Source organism: Schistocerca cancellata, chromosome 5 (genome assembly GCF_023864275.1).
Source record: "Schistocerca cancellata isolate TAMUIC-IGC-003103 chromosome 5, iqSchCanc2.1, whole genome shotgun sequence".
NCBI lineage: Eukaryota > Metazoa > Arthropoda > Insecta > Orthoptera > Acrididae > Schistocerca > Schistocerca cancellata.
In genome coordinates, this window is record NC_064630.1 from 634,797,798 (window position 1) to 634,813,264 (window position 15,467).

A 15,467-nucleotide genomic window follows, 5' to 3' on the forward strand; every position below is an offset into this window, starting at 1 on the left:
GTTCCCTGTTCCTTTCGCAAATCGAATGAGGAAAAAATGATTGTGTGTATACTACTGTACGAGTCCCAATCTCTGTTACAGTGACATTAATGTCCTCATGAGAGTTGTACTTTACAGGCACAAGAATAAATCCTCATTATGTCGACAATATTGGTTCCCGAGGCATTCTGAATTGAGTTTCGTTAGAAGGGCATCTTCTTCCGTTCAGGATTCCCGCTGAAGTTCTCGGAGCATTTTCATAACTCTTGTGTGTCTTCCAAACTCAAGAAAGGTGTCCGGGCATAGATTTTGAACGGAATTCCGCCGTCCCATCAGATCCACCGTAGCAGAGCACTGTTTAGAAATTGGTCACGTCATAGAATATCAAAAAACGGAGGTACTGTGATTGTGTCATTGAAGAAACCGTAGAAATCCGAGTCGACCAGAACTTGACAATCGAAACAGTGGCCTCCGTCTTAGCATGACCCGTCACAGACGGTACATGTAAAGCTGGATACCAACCACGCCTAAGCGCGACAGCATCGGAGTCGCCACAGCCCTATCTGCACCCCTTTTCTCCACCGTGATGGTTCTTGACAGGGAGAGGGGGTACCAGTATTACTGAGAACCATCAGTGGACCAACTGAGATAGTAACAAGTATTGTTGCCGAAAATTTATACAGTGCCAGTGACCCGCCTGGAAACTTGAGAAGATTTTGTGCCTTGTTTAATTGTGTTATCCCACAAATGCTTCACTTAAAATAAGCATTATGCGAATTTAGAATTGATATTTATATGTAAAATGATTCATTTTTTGCTTCTGAAGGTGCTGAGTCACCCTGTTAAGTGCCGTAAAAATGATGGTGCTCCCGCCCTAGGCAAGTTTGTGTTTATTTTGTTTACAATTTAGTTTGTTTATGATGTTCTCATTGGTTTAAAGAACTGTATTTTGCAAAGTACTCTTGCAAATGCTGGGCCCCTACTTTAGATGTATTTGTGTAAGTTGACATATTGTAGTTATATATTTTTCTTTAATTGTCATTTGCTCGAAATTCTCGAGGAACCATGCTATGGAACACAATTTCTCAGAGAATGGTAGGGAAGACAACATGAAAAAAAAAATTAAAATAATAAGGTATGTTTGAGAAAATCATTTGATTAAGAAATGAATGAAAAGCAGTCGTGTTTATTTAATAATTACTGAAAAATTGATGAGCTCATTTTACGACGACTGAAAGGACTAACTTCATTTAGCCACGTCAGTATGCTTCTGAAGAAGTGTAGCATTATATTAAACGTTTCTGTTCAGTAATCATCCCACAATCAAGCACTTAAGAGGTTAACTTACATGTACTGTGAATTACAACGAAACATTTACATAATATAAATTTTGCCTTGCAATGTGTCTAGTGTTTCTTCAGTCAAACGAATAAAATCTCGTCACCTTGAAACACTGCATTCTTAACCACCATTGACGCAACCTCTTTCTTTCTTCCTCCGTATTATTCATTTTTTCCCTTTACTTCGTCCTCTTCCTCTAAGTTACAGTAGCGTGATGATAGTGTTTAATCAGGCGCAAATGCTTCTTCGTAGTTCTTATGGAATGTTATGTTTTAATGTTTTATTTGTGTGAACGAGCAATAATAGTAGATAACGGCTGATGAATTGTAAATTATGTAAGTAGCATTGTGTCTTATCATACAAATTGCTGCGTTGCTTTTGGACCGCGGGTATCTCAGCTTTTGCAGCCTTATCATTTCCATTATGTCAGTACAATTTGGGATTGTATGGTATATAATTGCAAATTGGTCTAAGTCTTAGTGGTTAATAAACTTGTGGCTACTCAGTAGTTTCTCCGACACTTCGAAACTTCCTAATAAATATTTCACTTAAACTGCTGAGTGCTTTTTGAATATTCTTAAACTGCTGAGTGAAATTAACATACTGTCTCTTTGCTTGTCTTTATCATTTCAACACTGATCTACAGAATTTGCCCTGACTAACAGAACTCAAACTTTTCCATTTCATTAATTACTCACAATATTAAACGATAATGCGATCTGACGGCTTTAAAATTAGCTAAAAAGAATGGCCCCAACTAAGAAGAAATCCTAACAATAACCTATACAATTCATAAGTCACTTACCTCACAAAAATTTATTACCGTAATACAGCAAGCGCCAATACAGCCAGCTTCATAAAAGCTTCGAACTACTGTAGGCTCTAACTACAAATAGCCATATGGTTAGCAAAGGAAAGATTTTATTGCAGAGCAAACAATATATTTTTTACCCTAATAATGTGACAACCAGTTCAAAAATTATATAATCGTGCATGACATCCAGTTACAAAAATTATATAATCCTGAATAATATTCAATCTCCAATCCGGACCCGTCCATATCGTCCGCTCACGCTAATAGTGCAAACCTCCAACGCTGCTAATTATTAACCTCTAACCTCCATCACTGCTGACTACTGACACCCAACTTCCATTACTGCTGGCTGTTCACCTCCAACTGCAAGTCCGACCATCCACACGGTCTCTCAGAGATTTAATACAGAGCGCTACATAGCGCTGCCAGCATACAAACGCATAAACAGCCTATTTACAACTTGTTTCACTTCGTAAGTACGTAAACTACCAAACTTATCCACTATATAGTGTTGATGTCTACTGTAATACGCTGACAGAAACAAAATCGCAACACCAAAAAATAATTACTATACAGTAGTTAAATTTAGGGGATTCAGTTGTCTACATAAAACATGTAAATGATTAACATTTCAATAGGCCATTGCAGATGTGAAATTCTGGTAGATTAATGACCGGTGAAACCGCCAGGATGTCTAATACAAGCATACAAACGTACAAACATCTTGTTATACAGGTGCTGAATGCCAGTTTTTGGAACGGAGCTCCATGTCTGTTACACTTGGTGGATCTATAAAGGGACAATGAATACCGGTTGTGGCCGACGCTGTAGTTGTTGTCCGATGGGGCACAACGTATGCACTCGATTGGAGACAGACCTGATGATCGAGCAGGTCAAGGAAACATGTCGACTCTCTGTAGAGCATGTGGGTTACAACAGCGGTTTGCGGGTGAGCGTTATCCTGTTGGAAAACGCCCCCTGGAATGCTTTTCGTGGAAGACAGCACGACAGGTCGAATCATCAGACTGACGTACAAATCTGCAGTCAGTGGGATAACCACCAGAGTGCTCATGTTGTCATACGAAATGGCTCCCTAGAACGTAACTCCAGATGTAGGTCGCGTGTGTCTCGCACGCACCCAGATTGTTTGGGGGCCCTCATCCGGTGTCCTTTAACCAACTCACTGCCATGAATGGCACCGAGGCAGAACCAGCTTTCATCAGGAGACACAACAGACCTCGCCCTGCCTCCCAATGAGCTCTCACTTGACACCATTGACGTCGCACGTGGAGTTGGTTTGTGGTCAGTGGAACGCGCGTTACAAGGCGTCTGGCTTAGGGCTGTCCTTGAAGTAACAGATTTTTAAATGTTCGTTGTGTCACTGAGGTGTCAAATGCTGCTCATCTTCCTGCTGCAGATACAATACGATGCAGCAGAGCCACAGACCGAACGCGATGGTCTTCCCTTTCGGTAGCACCACGTGGCCGTCCGGAGCGACTTCTTGCGACCGCGTGTTCTCGTGACCACCGCTGCCAGCAACCATTTACGAGGTGCATTCAAGTTCTAAGGCCTCCGATTTTTTTTTCTAATTAACTACTCACCCGAAATTGATGAAACTGGCGTTACTTCTCGACGTAATCGACCTGCAGACGTACACATTTTTCACAACGCTGACGCCATGATTCCATGGCAGCGGCGAAGGCTTCTTTAGGAGTCTGTTTTGTCCACTGGAAAATCGCTGAGGCAATAGCAGCACGGCTGGTGAATGTGCGGCCACTGAGAGTGTCTTTCATTGTTGGAAAAAGCCAAAAGTCACTAAGAGCCAGGTCAGGTGAGTAGGGAGCATGAGGAATCACTTCAAAGTTGTTATCACGAAGAAACTGTTGCGTAACGTTAGCTCGATGTGCGGGTGTGTTGTCTTGGTGAAACAGCACACGCGCAGCCCTTCCCGGACGTTTTTGTTGCAGTGCAGGAAGTAATTTGTTCTTCAAAACATTTTAGTAGGATGCACCCGTTACCGTAGTGCCCTTTGGAACGCAATGGGTAAGGATTACGCCCTCGCTGTCCCAGAACATGGACACCATCATTTTTTCAGCACTGGCGGTTACCCGAAATTTTTTTGGTGGCGGTGAATCTGTGTGCTTCCATTGAGCTAACTGGCGCTTTGTTTCTGGATTGAAAAATGGCATCCACGTCTCATCCATTGTCACAACCGACGAAAAGAAAGTCCCATTCATGCTGTTGTTGCGCGTCAACATTGCTTGGCAACATGCGACGCGGGCAGCCATGTGGTCGTCCGTCAGCATTCGTGGCACCCACCTGGATGACACTTTTCGCATTTTCAGGTCGTCATGCAGGATTGTGTGCACAGAACCCACAGAAATGCCAACCCTGGAGGCGATCTGTTCAACAGTCATTCGGCGATCCCCCAAAACAATTCTCTCCACTTTCTCGATCATGTCGTCAGACCGGCTTGTGCGAGCCCGAGGTTGTTTCGGTTTGTTGTCACACGATGTTCTGCCTTCATTAAACTGTTGCACCCACGAACGCACTTTCGACACATCCATAACTCCATCACCACATGTCGATTGATTTCAATTCGTTTCACACCATGCAAATTCAGAAAAAGAATGATTGCACACTGTTCAAGTAAGGAAAACGTCGCCATTTTAAGTGTTTAAAACAGTTCTCATTCTCGCCGCTGGCGGTAAAATTCCATCTGCCGTACAGCGCTGCCATCTCTGGGACGTATTGAAAATGAACGCGGCCTCATTTTAAAACAATGCGCATGTTTCTATCTCTTTCCAGCGGGAGAAAAAAAATCGGAGGCCTTATAACTTGAATGCATCTCGTACAGTGCTTGTTTTACTGCCAAGGCTTTCTGCAGTGTCGCAGAAGGAACATGCCTCTTCTCGTCACCCTATTAGGTGACCTCTTTGAAACTCAGCGAGGTATTGGTAATAGCGTCTTTGTCGCCTTAATAGCATTCCTGACTAACATCAACATACAACGTATAATTTCAAAGGTAACTAACGCTCGCGACTGTTACAGCATATATTTAAATCAGACCTGTTTTGCGTCCTCAAACTGGTGCACAAATCGAATAGCCGTCATCTTTCAGATGTAGAAACACGACTGCGAACTTCCGTTTATGTCGCACAACTGTGCCTTGGTGCTGTGATTCTTTTTCTCTCAGTGTATGTGTAACTGTTAAATAGTCTACTTAATTCCTAAATAATTTATAGTGACGAGGTGAGAGGTACTAGCTAATCTATGATTCCCAATCATTTGTGACCGAGCGAGGTGGCGCAGTGGCTAGCACACTGGACTCGCATTCGGGAACATGACGGTTCAATCCCGCGTTGGGCCATCCTGATTTAGGTTTTCCGTGTTTTCCCTAAATCAGTCCAGGCAAATGCCAGGATGGTTCCTTTGAAAGGGCACTGCCGACTTCCTTCCCCATCCTTCCTAATCCGATGGGACCGATGACCTCGCTGTCTGGTCTCCTCCCCTAAACAACCCAACCCAAAGTTTTGTGAAATAGGCAGGAAGAAAACAAATGCAGTCAAAGCAGCAAGTTGTTGTTCACTTTATTTGATTGTAGAGGTGTGATTGCTCCCATTTGCCTATTTCATATGTATGTCGTATCCGTTTTGCGGAAAAATTAACATTTTAGGAATATCCAAAAGAACGTTACTGCAAATTCGGACGGAAAATATTTATTTGCCATTGTATCAACTTCCTCATTGCTTAATAGGATTAATCTGACAACCGTTCTTTCTTTGTCATTAAAACCGATTCAGGTAGCATTACGAAAGTTCTCTCGCCCTTACGTCAGAGGTAAAGGAATAGCAGAAACCGCTGCGCCAAGCCCTTTCTTACTTTTTGAATGGAGTGGTCAAAATTAATTTGATGTTTCATTTTAATTCGAAGTAGTCAAGATCCTAAATACTTAAAAATTGATCGCACAAGCACTCAGTACTCGGTCTCCTTAATAGTTCCTTAACATTTTATGCCAACACTCACAGTGGGTTATTTGCCGTTCATACAACTGAGCCCAGTGTGTTTCATTTCTTGTCGTTTGGCAACGTTCCTTCTGTGTAAGTAACTGAAGTAACTGCCTTAGAATATAAAGGGAAATTTATTCTTGCCCCTTCTAGATTAACTACATTTTCGTATTTAAAAGAAGTTTCCATTCGTTACACCAAATATTCTACCCTGAACTCTCTTTGTAATTCCTTGACGACATTCTGGCGTACACAACAGTGTCATAAGAACACAGTCTCTGATAACTGCTGACTTAATCTGGCGGATTATTAATGTCTTTGGCTAAGAAGAATGGTCCTATTACATTTCCCTGGCTGCATTCACTAAGTTCTTTGTCCATTATACCAATGAAACAGTCTATGGTCCACTAAATAATAATATTAATTCTTACACAATGTTCTTTGGAAAAATGTGGTTTAAAACAAGAACACAGCTTTAGTTTTGGAACTTAATTAGCGGCTGAATGCGCAGTACAATCGCATGTCTCAAGAGCAAGACCACTTTAATTCAAAAACAGCTGAAAGCCGATAACTTGAAACTGAACAAAAATCACGAATTTAAAAGGTAAAGCCTTATCTTAAAACAGTTGCTTGATTAGTTGAAGGCCCAAAGAATCTCACACTTTAAGAGCAAACATCTTAAATTCAAAATCGGCTGAAGGCCCACCACTTAAGTCTCAATAACATTAAGTTTAAAAATGCCAAGGGTTTACGTAAAACAGTTCTTAAATTAGGCAAAACAACCTTAATCTAAAAATCGGCTAGAGGCCATACAAGTACAAGCAACATCGACAAACAAGAAAAGGCGGTACACTCAAGGACTCTCAGAAGTTCTAAGGGTCGGCCTGAAATTCAAACACTAACGCTCGCTTAGGTGAGACAGGCAGTCGGACCAACCATTGTCGATCCGACGACAACGCAACCGACAGACAGTCAACGGACCCACCGACAAGGTAACCTCCGCTTTACTCAACCAGCACACAAAAGGAAGTTCAATGGAACAACGTAGAAGGTATTGGCGCCCACAGTTAATTATTCATTGAGATGTTAAACTACACGTTGAGCTGGACTGCGAAACAACCGGTGAGGAAAATACACTGCCTGATTTTACGTCAAGGGCCTGGGCAGGTAACCAGAACGTTAACTGTCACAAGGCAGAAGATTCCGCTGGTGCACTTCAGCTCAAATAACCAAGTACAGTTAAACTCCACCGGAGGGTGGCTAAAATTTGACAACTTGAAAACACACGTTGTTGCTCGTCGGAATATCCCTACAGCCGACAACGAACTCCAAACGACACAATGTGAACAGTCGTGACTTGCTGGTAGATTAAGTCAGAACTCAACTTTCATGTCCAGGATCGGTGAGCCACGGACCTCGTAGCAGTGGGAACAGCCCCACACACTCCGACACCGCATAGAGGCCGCCAGCAGGCCCAGCCCAACTACACGTCGCGGAGATTTCCTCGCTACTCCACACCAACTGATCAACTGCCCACACACAGCCTAGCCGGAAACCATAAGCGTCAGGCCAAAGATAGTGCGAGGTGCGAATATCGATACACCCCGCTGCTGCCACCCGTGGAAAGAGAGGGTAACATCATAATCGCGATAACTGCTGGAGACTAAACACAGAATAGCAACCAAGGTTTAATACAACGCATAGCATGAGCCAGCCACAGCTCAGAATGCGGAAAAGTGTCGTAAGAACAATGGATATGGCACATCACACAACAGCTGTCGACCTTTCTTCCGCCGTCCGGTTCTAGGCGCTTCAGTCTGGATCCGGGCGACCGCTACGGTCGCAGGTTCGAATCCTGCCTCGGGCATGGATGTGTGTGATGTCCCTAGGTTAGTTAGGTTTAAGTAGTTCTACGTTCTAGGGGACTGATGACCTCAGATGTTAAGTCTCATAGTGCTCAGAGCCATTTGAACCTTTCTTCCAATAACAAGTAGTGTTTGCATGGAAGAATAGTGGAAACTACTCAACTGTCATGTTGACCGTTATTTAGTTAATATAACAATAATTCACAACAACCTCCAATGAACATTTTCACATTTACTAAGTTGTGCCTTTAAACTGCATTCACGTTGAAATATAAGTCCTATGCTTCAAACAAAAGAGTAGAAGTGCCCCGAAAAAAAAAAATCATGATCAAGATTGGTATTGTTCGGAAAGGGAGCGCGACTGCAAGATACGAGGTGCATTCAAGTTCTAAGACCTCCAATTTTTTTTCTAATTAACTACTCACCCGAAATCGATGAAACTGGCGTTACTTCTCGACGTAATCGCCCTGCAGACGTACACATTTTTCACAACGCTGACGCCATGACTCCATGGCAGCGGCGAAGGCTTCTTTAGGAGTCTTTTTTGACCACTGGAAAATCGCTGAGGCAATAGCAGTGCGGCTGGTGAATGTGCGGCCACAGAGAGTGTCTTTCATTGTTGGAAAAAGCCAAAAGTCACTAGGAGCCAGGTCAGGTGAGTAGGAAGCATGAGGAATCACTTCATAGTTGTTATTACGAAGAAACTGTTGTGTAACGTTAGCTCGATGTGCGGGTGCGTTGTCTTGGTGAAACAGCACACGTGCAGCCCTTCCCGGACTTTTTTGTTGCAGTGTAGGAAGGAATGCCAACTCTGGAGGCGATCTGTTCAACAGTCATTCGGCGATCCCCCAAAACAATTCTCTCCACTTTCTCGATCATGTCGTCAGACCGGCTTGTGCGAGCCCGAGGTTGTTTTGGTTTGTTGTCACACGATGTTCTGCCTTCATTGAACTGTCGCACCCACGAACGCACTTTCGACACATCCATAACTCCATCGCCACATGTCTCCTTCAACTGTCGATGAATTTCAATTGGTTTCACACCAAGCAAATTCAGAAAACGAATGATTGCACGCTGTTTAAGTAAGGAGAACGTCGCCATTTTAAGTATTTAAATCAGTTCTCATTCTCGCCGTTGGCGGTAAAATTCCATCTGCCGTACGGTGCTGCCATCTCTGGGACGTATTGACAATGAACGCGGCCTCATTTTAAAACAATGCGCATGTTTCTATCTCTTTCCAGCCCGGAGAAAAAAAATCAGAGGCCTTAGAACTTGAATGCACCTCGTAAATACTGACGGTAAAAATAACTTCGTAAAAATGGATTACTCTGATGGCAAAAACAGTGTAGAATCTTAAAATAGCGGCAGTGATTGGTGGGGTTTACTGTAGTGCAGTCTGTTTGTGCCCTTTCAGCGAGAGTGAACGTGTCTATGTGTGGCAGACAAAAGACGAGCGCTTTCAAGGAAGAGGGCGCCCGAGGATACACTCGACTGTTGTCAGGGTTGTCGGCGCTTCCGAAGAACAAAGGGAAACCGATGTCACTCGCAGGCCGTCGGCTTCCTCTACGAGGCCGAGTGCATTATTACTTCACTTGTCCTCTTCTGTCCACTGTGACAGATACGTACTCAGACAAGGGCGAACGAGCCTAACGTTGTGGTGATGGACGGAAAGCACTTCAAGCTTAAACATATACATGCCTTCGTAAAGCAACTGTGAACAGAACTTAGCCGTTACACACTGAGAACACTCCGTGATGCGAATGGTGTTATATCTACCATTTATGTTTATGGGACGCAAAACCACAAAAAGTAGTTGAATATCGTAATTATGAAATAATCTATTGGTGTGTAGGTGGCTTGTGTTGGAGGACATAGGACACTACCAGTAACACCAGAAACGTTGTTCCTATCTTGCTAGATTTTCAAAAGACGTTCCACAACCACAATGTTCAGTCGTAACAAAGGTACACTGGTAATGGCATGTTATATTGTGCGGCAGATGTTCATCAGATATGGTAATGACGTTCATTGTGCTAGAAGTAAAAGTGATTTATTAGAAAACGTTCTCCATAGCATAAATGATGCAATAGGATCAGCTTCAGTCTTATTTGTTGATGATTATTTTGTCAATAGAAGTCATATGGCTCACTAAGGACTGACGTGGATGTTTCCGTTTTACTGTCATGGACAGAGGGCAGTTGCGCTATGTCCTCCTGTATCACTAATAATTAGATACTATTCGATTACAAAGGCATTGGTAAGTTTGCGGAACTTTTCGTTTCATTTAAAAACCTAGCGTTGATATTATCAAGCGATATGAAATGATACCTTTAATCTTTAGCGAGAAATCGAATGAAAGAGTTACATTCGCTTGGATAATTCTGAGCACTGTGTTGGATCTATAAAGGAAACCACATTGTGACCAACTTTGGACTAATGGTAAGTGTTTGTATTCCGTATCGGTTAAAAATGGTTCAAATGGCTCTGAGCACTAAGGGACTTAACTTCTGAGGTCATTAGTCCCCTAGAACTTAGAACTACTAACCTAAGGACTTCACACACATCCATGCCCGAGGCAGGATTCGAATCTGCGACCGTAGCGGTCGCGCAGCTCCAGACTGTAGCGCCTAGAACCGCTCGGCCACTCCGGCCGGCCGTATCGGTTAAGCCACTGTTACTGGCAGGATAGTAACAGGGTAGTATAGCCAAATGGATCAGGGTGTCCAATGAAGTTAAATGCAACTGACTAGTCACATACTCACTAACCCGTCCATCCTTCGTTACTGGACTAGGACTGATCGTACATAACATTGACCAAAACAATTCTCGACTATGCACAGTGAATTGGGAACATATATGTAGCAGTAGACGCAGCGTCGCAAATAGTGGTACGAAGTCCTAAATTGTTGAATCATTGATTATTACTACACCTACAGGAATTTGGCAAAAGTTTGGATACACCGCGAGAAAAGCATGCATGAACGTAACTGTGGATGCTTGTCAAGTCTGCAGGTTGCGCTTCTATAACTGACTACGAACGATACCACAGAATTTGAAACTTTGCAAATTTTTGATGCTCGTATCTTGGGTGCTTCGCTGACCAAGACAGCCGAAGTGTTCGTCGTTTGCAAGAGGCAATGTATCGAAGATATACACCTCACACAGGTAAAGCGGATAAACATCATCCGCTAAGTCTCAAAGCGGTACAGATTGTGTGTTGAGTGATCGTGACAGACGGTCGTTGCAGAGGACTGTAATGAAGGGGACGACAGCTGCAAAAGTCACTACAGAACTGAATGTCAAACTCACGAAACCTGCAAGAAGCAAAACGACATGTAGAGAGCTACAGAACCAGGCAAATGCATGGCGATCTGGAATTCCAAAACCAGTGATGCAAATGCCCATAACAGGAAAACGTGGCGTCGAAGTCATAAAACCTGAACTAGTTATAGTGGAAGAGAATCAGTTTCTCGGGTTAGTCTTATATCAGAAATGTTCAAATGTGTGTGAAATCTTATGGGACTTAACTGCTAAGGTCATCAGTCCCTAAGCTTACACACTACTTAACCTAAATTATCCTAACGACAAGCACACACACCCATGCCGGAGGGAGGACTCGAACCTCCGCCGGGACCAGCCGCATATCAGACTGTTTCCAACTTCTCGACGAGTTTACGTCCATAGAGGGAAACACTTGTGGAGCTCGGTGAAGATTTGGGTACCTATGTAGTGGTATTCCATGGGCCTCGTACAGTAGTTGCTCTGTAGGGTGACTTTACTCTGAAGGATTATGTGGCCATTTTGGTTTGTCAGCTCCATCCTACGGTACAGTGTTTGTTTCCAGATGGTAATGCCGTGTTTCAAGACGACATAATCCCTGTTCACACAGCTCGCGTCGTTCAGGATTAATTTTGTGAGTACGAAGACGAACCGTTGCGTCTCTGCTGTCCCCCAGCCACAAGGTTTGTTGTCTACTGTGGATCGCTATTCATCTCCCTCAACGTTATCTGTACTTGGTACTGGTATGCAGGATTATTAGTATAAGATTCCCTTGAAAACCTTACTAGACCTGTATTTATCAACTCCGAGACGGCTGGGAGCTGTTTCACATACCAGGAAGTTTTCTACACCGTACGAATCTTTATGTGTTGTGTTTCTGGTGTTTTCATACTTTTTCCTACCTCTGCACTTACGGCTCTCTTCCTTTTTATGAGTAACACAATACGTACAAGAGATATATTTTTTCTTTTGATGAAAAGATATTGAAATAAAGTTTGACACTTTTTAAGGTTTTATCATAGGGACACGATGTAAATACTGGTTTCAGTAAGTGATTACCGTATTATTATCTGTGATATTAAAATCAAAACACCATTAACAGTAGCTGCTAAACATGCTGTCACAGGAAATATATTTGCAGTTTCATAGATTCTAAAGATTTTAAACTTTAACTTTCAATTTGCCCTCATTCAGATTGGGTTTACTTACTTACTGTGCCTTGTAACGGGTAATAAAATATAGTGAAATAACTTATTTTTAACAGCCTCACCATTTGTAACAGCAGTCTGACTGAGGCTAAGAAAACTTGCCGATAAGTAATTTTCTCTTGTTTCTTCTTTTACTGCGTTGTTTTTGTTTTTTTAGTGGGTTTTGATATGTTTCCACTTTCACGCGTGACAAAACATCACGAAAGTAGCTTTAGTTAATTTTTGTAAATAGAATAAGTTATTAAAAACAAACAGATACACAACCACACAGTATAAATTATATGTCGTGTCAGATCAATGATCATCATTATTTTAAAAATCACATGTTTCACAGTATTTGATGCTGTTCTCCACCTTGTCTTATAATGTGCTAGTTCTTCCATTTGTACGTAAGACTTATACCCAGATCGTTAGTAATCTGTTTTGCGTGTTCTAGTCTTTGATTCTGCAATGGAACAATGTTAGTAAACCAAAGGTAGCCAGTTTAACGTCGAATGCTGTGAGATGTTCATATCGGCGAGAGGAAGGAACTCAAGATGTGACATACATTCGTGCATGGGGTATATGCGAACATGATGTAAACCTGACAGAACTTATTTCACTGCTGAAGGGGAAATGAACCAGTCACTTGTGGTCAAAAATGGGAGCAGCTCAACTTCAGAAAGTCAAAGAGAATAGCCGTCATTCAAAATATACTGACGGAAACAAATCGCAACACCCAAAAATGATTAATTAAGAGTAATGAAATTTCGGAAATACGTTTGTATAGGTAACACAGTTAAGTGATTAAAACTGCAAGATCATAGATTATGTAAGCGAGAGTTAAGCCATTGCAAATGTTAAAGCTGGTCCCATATTGACCGATGTAAACGCCAGAATGATGAAAGCAAGATGCAAACGTATATGTGTTGAGTGGTGCAGATTCAGGATGTCAGTTAGTAGGATGGAGTTCCATATCTGTTACACTTCGTCTGACGATAAAGGGTTAGTTAATGCTGTTTGCGGATGATGCTGGTGTTGTCGTCCGATGATATCCCATATGTGGTCTATTGGAGACAGATAGATGATCCAAGAGGCCAAGGTAACATGTGGACACTCTGTAGAGCACGTTGGGTTCTAACAGCGGTAAATAAGCTAGCGTTATCCAGCTGGAAAATACTCACTGGAAGCTGTTCACCAGACTGAAGTACAAATATGCCAACAGGATGCGTGGGATAATCACGAGAGTGACCCTACTGTCGCACGAAGTCGCACCCCAGTCCATAACTCCCTGCCGCCGTTGGATAAGCAGCTGCCAGCAGAAAGTCGTATACTCCTAGCTCACTTATTTGTTACATAGTTTAATTCTTAATTTCTTTCCGTGTTTTTGGTACTTGCACTGTTTAATTCATAAATTTCGGGCGTATTATAGTATTTGAGGGTTGTTGCATCGCGTTTTAGTACCTGAATAGTGTAAAATGGCGTAGTCTCCTTCCGCCGCCGAACAATATGTCAGCAGTGCGCAAGTAGCAGCATCACTGCATTTACTAGGCAATCTTGTATTTTAATAACCGTTTAAATTTTGTGTCGAATTGTTTGTGCTCTCTCTAGATTAGTTCAGACGTTCATTGCACAACAGTTTTTAGCATGGATAGGGACTGCAACTGCTGTGTTCGGATGCAGGCTGAGTTGGCATCCCTTCGCCCCCAGCTTCAGGCAGTGTTGGCTTCGGTCACACAGTTTGAGGCTGTTGCCAATGGGCATCACTGTGGGGGTCCGGATGGGGGCTTGTCGGGGACGGCCAGCTCGTCCCACGCATCCCCCGATCGGACTACGACTGTGGCTGCCCAGTATACTGCCAACTTGGCTGATCGCTCACCTGCGGTAGAGTGGGAGGTCTTCTCGAGGTGTGGCAGGGGGCGAAAGACATTCTGGAGGGCTGAAGGGAAGGACTCTCCAGTTTGTCTGACGAACTGGTTTCAGGCTCTGTCTCAGGCTGATACTGATCTTCGGCCGGACATGGCTGCTTGTCCTGTTCCAGAGGTTGCCCCTCACTCTGCAAGATCCAGGCGGTCGCAGAGGGTGGGCTTACTAGTAATTGGGAGCTCCAACGCCAGGCTTGTATGGGGCCCCTTAGGGATATGGCAGCAAGAGAGGGGAAGAAAACCAATTTGCACTCCGTGTGCATACCGGGGGGAGGTCATTCCAGATGTGGAAAGGGTCCTTCCGGATGCCATGAAGGGTACAGGGTGCACCCATCTGCAGGTGGTCGCTCACGTCCGCACCAATGATGTGTGTCGCTATGGATCGGAGGAAATCCTCTCTGGCTTCCGGCGGCTATCTGATTTGGTGAAGACTGCCAGCCTCGCTAGCGGGATGAAAGCAGAGCTCACCATCTGCAGCATCGTCGACAGGACTGACTGCGGACCTTTGGTACAGAGCCGAGTGGAGGGTCTGAATCAGAGGCTGAGACGGTTCTGCGACCGTGTGGGCTGCAGATTCCTCGACTTGCGCCATAGGGTGGTGGGGGTTTCCGGTTCCGCTGGATAGGTCAGGAGTCCACTACACGCAGCAAGCGGCTACACGGGTAGCAGGGGTTGTGTGGCGTGGACTGAGCGGCTTTTTAAGTTAGATGGCCTCGGGCAAGTACAGAAAGGGCAACAGCCTCAAAGGGTGTGGGGCAAAGTCAGGGCATGCGGGGACCAAGCAGCAATCGGTATTGTAATTGTAAACTGTCGAAGCTGCATTGGTAAAGTACCGGAACCTCAAGCGCTGATAGAAAGCACCGAAGCTGAAATCGTTATAGGTACAGAAAGCTGGCTGAAGCCAGAGATAAGTTCTGCCGAAATTTTTACAAAGGCACAGACGGTGTTCAGAAAGGATAGATTGAATGCAACCGGTGGTGGCGTGTTTGTCGCTGTTAGTAGTAGTTTATCCTGTAGTGAAGTAGAAGTGATTAGTTCCTATGAATTATTATGGGTGGAGGTTACGCTCA